Below are 10,243 nucleotides of genomic sequence, written 5' to 3' on the forward strand. Positions count from 1 at the left end.
AAATTGAAAGTGGCAAGGGCAGGGGAAGAAAGGGAACCACAATCTTTTACTTTAAATTTTAAGGTCTAAATGTAAATTGAAAACTTTGAATAAATTTGCACAAGAAAAGAAACCATTATTTTAGAGTAGATTGAAGCTGTGGTTTTAAAAACAAAGAAACTGAACTAGAACATCTTAATTTTTTTAAAGTACATTTTATTGATTATGTTGTTACAATTGCCCCATTTTTTCCCTTTGCCTCCCTCTACCCAGTGTCCTCCTTCCCTCCTTCCCGCCCCCTTAGTTCATGTAAATGGGTCATGTGTGTAACTTGTTTGGCTTATCCCTTTCCTATACTATTCTTAACACCCCCCCCCTGTCTATTTTGTTCCTACCATTTATGCTTCTGAATCCTTGAACCATTTCCTTCTCTCTCTTCCTTTCCTCTCCCAGCTGATAACCCTCCAAATGATCACTATACCTATGATTCTGTTCCTGTTCTAATGATTGCTTAGTTTGTTTTTGTTTTTAACTTTTAGATTCAGTTGTTGATAGTTGTGAGTTTGTTGTCATTTTCATGTTGATAGTTTTGATCTTTTTTTTTTTTTACTTAGATAAGTCCCTTTAACATTTCATGCAATAATGACTTGGTGATGATAATGAATTCCTTTGGCTTTACCTTGTCTGGGAAGTACTTTATCTGACCTTCCATTCTATATGATAGCTTTGCTGAATAGAGTAATCTTAGTTGTACTTGATTTTCATCACTTTGAATATCTCTTGCCAGACCCTTCTTGCCTACAAAGTTTCTTTCGAGAAATTAGTTGACAGTCTGATGAAAACCCCTTTGTAGGTAAGTGTCTCCTTTTCTCTTGCTGCTTTTAAGATTTTCTTTTTATCTTTAACCCTTAGCATTTTAATTATGCTGTATCTTGGTGTGCTCCTCTTTGGGTCCAAATTGATAGGGACTCTGTGCTTCTCAGACTTGCATATCTTTTTCCTTCACAAAATTGAAGAAGTTTTCTTCCATTGTTTTTTCAAATAGATTTCTAATTCCTTGCCCTTTCTCTTCTCCTTCTGGCATCCCAAATGTTGGACCTTTTGAAGTTGTCCCACAGGCTGTTTATACTATCCTCATGTTTTTGGATTCTTTTGTTGTTGTTGTTGTTGTTTTGATTGGTTGTTTTTTGCTTCCTCATGTTTCAAATCATTAATCTGATTTTTGGCTTCATCTACTCTACTGTTTTTTCCCCCTGTCAATTGTTCTTTATTCCAATTAGTGAATACTTCATTTCTGAGTGGATCCTTTTTATGCTTTTGAGGTCCTCACTAAGTTACTTGAGCATCCTTATAACCAGTATTTTGGACTCTGCATCTGATAGTTTGCTTATCTCTATTTTGTTTAACCCTTTTTTTCTGGAGATTTGATCTATTCTTTCATTTGGGCCATGTTTCTTTGCCTCCTCATTTTGGCAGCTCCCTGTGTTTATTTCTATGTATTAGGAAGAGTTGCTTTGACTCCATGTCTTGGTAGAGTGGCCTAATGTAGTAGGTGTCCTGTAGGGTCCAGTGGCACAGCCTCCCCTATTACCCAAACTGGGTATTCTAGGTGTGCCCTCTGAGTGGGCTGAGAGTACACCGACCTCATGTAGTTGAGCCTTGGTTGCTGTTAGCACATCAATGGGAGGGATTTACCCAGGCCAGCGAGCTGCAAGGACTGGCTGTGACCACTTATCACTAACCTCTGCCTTCTTCAGAGGATCAGCTGTGCAGGGTCAGGGTGATGGTTCTCCAAAATGGTCTATAGCTATCCACTGTGTGTACTGGCCCTAAGGTTTCCCAGGTGGTGTAGGCCAAGGTTAGTCCCCACCTGTGTTTTGCCCAGGGTTACCCTTCCTGAGCTGTAAAGCAATCTTAGAATGTTGCTACTTATGCTGGGCTTAGAGATTTCCAGGTGAAGCCAAGCTGTGAAACTAATCTTGCTGCTGCTAGTGCCCAGCCTGGGGCTCAATGAGGCCAGCTGTTGCTTGTTTGATAAGATTTAAGAAGCTGTGAAGCACAAGCCTACACCAGTTATTCAAACAGAAAAGAAGCTTAGGTGGGTCAGTAAATTGGGCGGGGTGGAGTCTCTGGGGATATCAAAGATGGGTCAAACATTGTTAGCTAGGTTGATGGGATCTCAAATATGGCACCAGCCTTTCAGCTCCATAGCTGTGTGGGGTGAGGGTGAGGGTGTGGGGTGAAAGTGGGAGTGGTGGGGGGCTCAGAAAAGGGACCGTGACTTCTGCTTATCCCAATGCAAGACATTTCAGCCTCTCCCAGTACTCCACTGGTACCCTACAAGCTGCCATCCTTGTGCTGGAGCTCAGAGGTAGTGAGTCTGAATAGATGTGTCCATTTGTAGGTTTTTATTTTTTTTCTTTTTTTTTTAATTTTTTAATTTAATTATTTTTCAAGTACAGTTTTCTGTCTATTACTCCCATCCCATCCCACCCCCCATCCTCCCCCCTCCCTCCTATTTCCACCNTGGGTCAAACATTGTTAGCTAGGTTGATGGAATCTCAAATATGGCACCAGCCTTTCAGCTCCATAGCTGTGTGGGGTGAGGGTGAGGGTGTGGGGTGAAAGTGGGAGTGGTGGGGGGCTCAGAAAAGGGACCGTGACTTCTGCTTATCCCAATGCAAGACATTTCAGCCTCCCCCAGTACTCCACTGGTACCCTACAAGCTGCCATCCTTGTGCTGGAGCTCAGAGGTAGTGAGTCTGAATAGATGTGTCCATTTGTAGGTTTTTAAAGAACTGCTTGGGGCTCCAGAAGTTTCTTCCACTAACTCAATCCCTGCTGGTTTTTGCAGACAGAGGTTGTGGGGACTTACCTCTCTGGCATTAGAATCCTGGGTTGGGGGTTCTGGTGTGGGGCTGGGACTCCTCACTCCTGAGATATCCCTGAAAAATTTTTATCCACCACCTGTGGGCGAGAGACCAGCACGTTCTGCATCTGTACTCCTCCTACCAGTCTTGATGAATGTGGTTTTTTCCATAGCTGTCAGACGTTCACTCAACTTGATTTCTGATGGTTCTGACTGAAGATTGTTCTGTATTTTAGTTTTAATTTTGATGTTGTTGTGCAAAGAGGTGAGCCACATCTGTCTATGCCATCATCTTGACTGGAAGGCTTAAAGTTTTAATTACTTCTTTACAGGTTACCTAGACCACTTTTGATTAAGGAAACTAGAAAGTTAGTAACAGCTATAAGTGAATGCCAGGCAGTGGCACATCTCAGTTTTCCAGGGTCTTGCCTTGTGGAGGCTTCTGAATGCACCATTCACACTGCTGGAATAAATTGTGGCCGATTTTAGTCCACATGTTGCTTTTCCCCATATTTCTTTTTAAACTCTCCATCATTTTTACAGAATTTTTAATGGTCCTTAGAGTATTTTTCAGTCAGGTCACCCCAAAGGTGGTGCTTGGCTTGGGGATCATTCACCAGCCCTATGAGGGGCTGAATTAGTTGGTTGGTTTTGGTTGCTGGCTTTCAGTTTTCAGCACCAATTACTGGCAGACAGACCTCCCTATTTTTAAATGTGATCTCTGGTGTTTTGAATGGGTATACTGTTGGAAAGTTGATTTCAGTTCTGAAGGTCCTCTTATCATATGAAGTGTTGTCAGGAACAATAAGCCTTGGCCAAGTCAATAAATCAGCTTCATTAACCCTGATGGTATAGAAGTGTTCCATTCCATATTTGTGGATTTCTTCAAGGTTCTTTATAAGCTTTCTGTGGGTCTCCATCTCAGCTCCTGTGCTGCTGCTTTCCCAGTGTTTATTGTGGCCCTTCCAATCACCATTTTAATTATGATGTTACTTGTTGTGGGCCTCCTTGGTTTAATCTTGTTTGCAACTCTCTGCACTTCCTGGACTTGTGTGTGCCTTTTTTCTTCACCAGTTTAGGAAAGTTTTTCATCATTATTTCTTTAGATATGTGCTTGATTTCTTGTTCTCTGCCTTTGCTTTCTGGTACTTCCATAGTGCAAATGTTGTTACTCTTCATGCTATCCCGAAGGTCCTTTAAACTATTTTAGTTAAAAAATTATTATTATTTTCTTCTCTGATTTGGTGATTTTTCTACTTTGTCTTCCAAATCATTAATTTGATTTTTTGCTTCATCCAGCTTAGTGTTTATTCCTTGTAGTATGTTCTTCATTTCTTATTTTTTTATGGTTTCTATGTCCTTTTTCATGCTGTTTTAGTTCTAAGTTCCTTGAGCATCCTTATAACCATTTTTTGAACTCTATATCTGATAAAATTACTTATATCCATTTCATTGAGCTCTTTTTGTGGAGATTTCTCCTTTTCTTTCATTTGGAGCATGTGTCCTTGTCCCCTTGTTTTGGCCTCCTCTTTGTGTTTGTTTCTATGTACTAGAGCTGCTGTGACTCCCAGTCTTGGTAGTGTGGCCTTATGTAGTGGGTGTCTTGTGGGACTCAGTGGTGCAATCTCCTTGGTCATTGGAGCTGTGTCTCCAGGAATATCTTGTGTTTGGGTTATGTAAGGCTTCCTTTTGAAATTGTGTCTTGATTTTATTGGTCTACTCATGAGTGTGTCCAAACCACAGGCTAGAGGACTGTGAGGATTGAAACTGGCCACAGTGTATGAGCTGCTGTGTGGGTGCTGACCATGTACAGCAAAAACTTGCCTAAATAGGGTCTGATGTCTGCCTAGATCTGCCTTTGGATATGCTTCTTGTGAAGCTAAATGGATCCTGCTCTGATGTTGTCAGAAGCTGGTCACTAAGTGTGTTCTTCAGGGGCCTTTTGCGGGGCACTATGGTGCAGTCAATGTCAGATATTGCCTGTGACTGGCCCTGGACAAACTGTCTGGAGCTACAAAGTGATTCACAGTTTGTGGCTGCCTCTGCTGGGCCAGGATATGCTTGGGAAGGACCACACTGTGAACCAAGCCTGGGTTCCTTCAACACTGAGCCCAGGGGTAGTTCAGAAAAGGCCCAAGGCACCCTGATTCTGCCTCTGCCTACCTTTGTCTGTGGGCTGCCTGTTAGGTGCAGTCACTGAAAGAGCCTCTGGTGATACGTGAATTGCATGAAGTAGATTCTCAGTAAGTCACAAGGTAGGGAGAGTGGTGTTCACCAGATTGATACCAGTTCAAACTCAGTGCCAGTGCTGGGTTTGAGGCCTCTCAGCAAATGTCCCAGGGTATATCAAATCTACCTGCCACTCACTGGATGCTCGCATACTTTGTGGTTGGATGGGGTCTCTTAGGAGTTGTCAGGCTGAGGCCATCAGAGTTTATCAGACCCAAACAGACCAAGATTTCGCCATGTGAAGGGAGGGCTCTGCCCCGGTGAAGTATGCAAGAAAAAAATGGACCCTGTTTTAGAGCCACACAACTCAGTCTGTCCCAGATTTTGCCAGGAACTTAATCTCAGCAGGGCAGGGATGCCAGGAAGGATGTGCCTGTGGATCTCCTGTGAGGAGAAGGGGCTGGTCAGTCTGTGGCAGATGAGGGAAGGGGCCCTGACCCCAGAGCCATATAACTCAGTCTGTCCAGGATTCTGTCTAGACCTCGGCAGGGCAGAGTCTCTAGGGGTCAGGAGTGTGGGATCCTTGAGGGCTTGGAGAGTGGGGCTAATGGATCTCCCATGGGGGTGTTAGTGCCACAAGAAAGTGGGGGTAATAGCTTTTGCACCAAAGCCAAAAAACTCAATCACTGATACCCACAGAGTTTTCTGAGACCTCTACATTCCAGCCTAGGCAGCTGACTCCTCAGTAGGGTGCAAACTCTATAGGTTAGGGACAAGGAGTCCAGAGGGTGGGGCCATTGCAGTCCCCCAACTGATGCCATGTGGAGGGGAGTGAACCTTCCAAGAAATATGACATCTGTGGTTGGAGAGAGTGACTCGGCACAGGTATCCTGGTACCTTTTTCTTCAGCTTTCTCCCCAAAGCACAAACCTCCATGTCTTCTCATACAATTCTACTCTGTTCCACCCTTCCTCTGCTAGAGCTCAGGATGAGTGGCAGAGAATGAGATTTTGTGTCCTGGCCCTTTAAGAGGGCACCTGTATCTCAAGCAGACTCTGGCCTCTCCCTGGTCAACTGGCTCTTTGTTGATTTTCACAGTCAGATGTTGTGTGGACACCTTTTTCCTTGTCTGGTGCTCTTGCCTCTAGGGACTTGCATGGGGTTGAGACTTCAAGATCCTCAGTGTGAATCTTTGCAGCTGAGATATCCTTATGGATTCTTAGTTGCTGCGATAGGAGCAGGGCCATCCCTTTTCACCTCTCCCTTCTTCCTACCAGTCTCAATGTAGCTTCTGCAAATCCTTGCTTTATAAGACTTTTTTTTCAGTTAGCCATCAGTTGTATTCAGGTTGACTGTTCTATATTTTAGTTGTAATTTCAGTTTGGTCCTGGGAGGAGATAAGTGTACCTTCCACCTACTCCACTGACATCTTGAATCCTCCTCTTTGTCAGGGGATGTTTGATTATTGATTGAGTTTCCTGATAGTTATAGGTCTATTTGCTTTTTAATGTCTTTGTGATTTAGTCTTGGTAGATTTTATTTTTCTAGGAATCTGTTTATTTCATCTAGTTTATCCAATTTTTGGTGTGCATTTGCTCATAGTATACCTTATAATTCTTTTTATTTCTCTGGAATCAATAATAATGAATACATGCTCTCCATATTTGGAGGAAAGGGTTCTTATTGGTCACCCCATCTCCCACAAGCTGTGTGCAGGGTGGTGCAGGAGCAAGTGCATAGCTGCCTCCTTTGGGAAGGAGGATGGGGGTAGGTAGCTGCTGTAAAAGTAAGAGACGAAACTGAAATGGACTGAAATTGATTTCAACTTACTGTCCAAGACTTCCTCCTAAAGTGACAAGTCTTCAATAGACTCTAGAATTTCAAAATACATCATTTGATTCTGCCTGTGTAATTTTTATCTGGGTGTGGTGTTAGATTCTTGATATTTCCTACTGCATTATATTTCCCAAATCATCCCCAAATGAAGCTTTTGACATGCTTTTATCTAGACTAGTTGCTCTCCCAGCCTTCTGGAAACTAATACTTTAGTTCTCTCTTCTCTGTGATTTTGGAAAATTTTTCCAAGTCCTTGTTGATTTGGTCCCTTTCATAACACCCCATGTCTTCAGCATTCATGGTTTACTCATCCAGTGGCTTCTTGAATAGAAATAATTGGTAGACATATTTTTGAACTGTTTGAAAATGACTTTATTCTCAACTCATCCTTCATTGATATATTGATTAGATATAGAATTCTAGGTTGCAAATAATTTTATCTTACAATTTTGAAGGCATTGTTGACCAAGCTTCCAGTGTTGCTATTGACGAGTGTGATCCAGTTTGATTCTTGATCCTTCGTGTGTAAACTGATTTTCATTAACTTCTGGAAGTTTAAGAGCAGCCTCTGTCTCAGAATTCTGATATTTTCTGATGATGTGCTTTAGAGTAGGTTTATTTTTTATTCACTGTTCTGTGTTCTCATGCATTCTTTCAATGTGAAAACATATACTTCAATTCTGGAAAATTTTCTGCTCTCTCTGTTTATTCTTTTTGGAAAGAGGTCTGTTGGACCTCTTGGACTTAGCTTTTAATATTCTTATCTTTTCATTTTTATTTTTTATGTCTTTGTCTTTTTGTTTCACTTACTGAAAAATATCCTTGTCTTTCTCATCTTTATCAGTGAGTCATTCTATTGAGTTTTCATTCCTACTATAAGACAGAAAACTGTACTTGAATAAGAATTAAATTAAAAAAAATTCTCAAAGCTCCTTTTGTTTTCTGAAAGTTTGTTCTCTGCAATATTATGTTCATGCTTCATTCATGTAAAAATCTCATTTCTTTTAAAATTGATGATGAAATTTAAAAATGTTTTTTAACCTTGAATGGGATCTATATCCTTCAACTTTTTAAAATCTGTTTTTGTTTTGTCTGTCTCCTAAAACCAAGAATCTTATTTCCAATTTGTATTGGTTCTTAGCTGTGAATTAACATTTAAGTGTGGTCCACTATGAATGCATAGTGGACTCCACAACAGGCTAAGCTTATTTGGTTGTTCTATTGATGAATTACTCAATTATTATCTTTATTTTATGTAGGTTGGTCACATTCTGCAGATATAGGTCTTCTAGTCTCCTGCCAGTGTTCTGTGAGCCAAGTCAAGAAATAATGTAAGGGTTTCAACATTTAGTCTTCTTCAGTATTGTAGCCCTTTAATCTTCCTTCAGTATGAGTACCCCTCACTTCAGCTGTACTCCGTGTGCCAGTCAGAGGATCTTTGTTTTCCCATGCCATGGGTGAAGTGGTGGCAGCCTCTCAGCTGAGTGAAGTAGGGCAGCTCATTTGAGCCTTGTTTTTTAATTTTTTTAATTTTTTTAAAGATTGTATTTATTTATCTTTAGAGGGGAAGGGAAGGAGAGAGGGAGAGAAATATCAATGTATGGTTGCCTCTCGTGTGTCCCCTACTGGGAACTGGCCGACAACTCAGGCATGTGCCCTGACTGGGAATCGAACCACGATCCTTTGGTTTGCAGGCCCGCGCACAATCCACTGAGCTACATCAGCCAGGGCTCATTTGAGCCTTCTTAATCAAACTTTGCATCTTCCTAGTTTTAGCTATACCTTCACTTTCAACACCAAAATTTTTCAGAGCTACTTATTTCTGGACCTTTGAAGATTTTGATTTGTAATTTAGCTTTTTGCTTAGTTTTTCCCATTGACAACTTATTATTCTGCTTTTTCCAATGTGCAAAGTAAATATCCATTTATCCCTTCTACTTTCCATCTTCCTGAATGTTGCTGCCATTTAATAAATACACTTTAAATTTAGAGCAGTTTTATGTTCACAGAAAAATGAAGTAGAAAGTACAGAGATGTTTCATATATCCCATTGTTCCACGTATGCACAGCCTACCCCATTATGAATGTCCTTCACTGGAATACTGTATTGGTTAGGACTTATGAACCTCTTTGACACATTATCACCCAATGTTCATAGTTTACATCAGCATTCATTCTAGGTGTTGTACATTCTGTGGTTCGGACAGATGTATAATGACAAGTATCCACCATTACAGTATTATACAAGGTAGTTTCACTGCCCTGAAAATCCTTTGTGCCTTCTTTATTCATTCCTCCATCCCTTAACTGCTACCATCGTTTTTCTAGATCTCCTTGTGCTTGTGTTTATGCTATCTTTTCTTTCTTTCTTTTTTTAAACCCCTCTTTACAGTTTTGTTAATGGAGATTTACAAGGGAGAAGAGATAAGTATGTGTGTCCAATCTGCCACATATAACCAGCTTGAAAAAACAGAGCAATGTATATTTTATTTAGGTTCTCAAGTCTGATGGTCTAAAAATAAAAATCAATATATCACAGTTAAAAGTTAGGTTTCAGGACATTTCATTTTTGCTTTGGATTAGACAGTGAAACACTTTTGTTTTTCTTTGTCCTAAAATGAAAGTATATATTAAAATTTCATTATGCTTTTCAGTAAAATCAATACAGTTGGTAGAACATTTCACCTTTACCCCTTAAAAACTTCAGTTAAACCTCAACACTTATAAATTATAAAGCTTCAAAGTGATTGTTTTGTCCAAATATTTAATTTATAGAAAATTGAGGCCCAGATATTAGGTAGCATCTTGAAGCTGTACCTTCTGTTCCTAGGAGAAATGGAACTATAGCTAGGTGTTTCGTGGGAAGAACGATGATGGTGGAGAGGGAGAGGGGGGGAGTTATGGGATAGGGGAAAAAGGAGTAAAATGACAGCCCAAGGGAAAAATTTTCTTTTAACTGAAGTCTGGCAGGTTTTGGTGTTATTCATGATCTTTGAAACTCCCTTTGCTTCAGGGATCTAATGCCTCTCACCTGTTTAATTTTTCTCATGAGAAGGAAGACAGCTCTATAACACAAACAGACTTGAATTATATGTGTTACTTCTCCTGGGAATTTTTACATGTTCAAATAAGGTATGAGAAAAGGTATCTTTTGCTTAATTTAATGATAAAGTTTTAGGTGTTTTTTATTTTATGTATGGTAATTATTCTGCAACAATAGTTATTTGCATGTGGTGCTCAAGTAATAATTTATTTGACTACTTTGTCAGCCCTTCTCACTCCCTCAAAGGGAAGATTTTTGAAACCCTTTCTCCTTATTAAATAGTTCAAACTAGAACCTCATGCTAGCTGTTATAATTGTTAGGTTTTTATCAAATTCTTTTTTTTAAA

The 10,243-nt window shown here is 40.3% G+C and overlaps 1 pseudogene; it reads right to left on the reverse strand.

The window, feature by feature from the left end:
- Positions 1–3,333: 3,333 nt before the first annotated feature.
- On the reverse strand, positions 3,334–3,768 carry LOC118997048 (ubiquitin-conjugating enzyme E2 L3-like; annotated as a pseudogene).
- Between the last annotated feature and the right edge of the window lie 6,475 nt (positions 3,769–10,243).

The sequence above is a fragment of the Sturnira hondurensis genome, unplaced genomic scaffold (genome assembly GCF_014824575.4).
Source record: "Sturnira hondurensis isolate 20B ecotype Veracruz unplaced genomic scaffold, ASM1482457v3 Scaffold0012467, whole genome shotgun sequence".
NCBI classification, from domain to species: Eukaryota; Metazoa; Chordata; class Mammalia; order Chiroptera; family Phyllostomidae; genus Sturnira; species Sturnira hondurensis.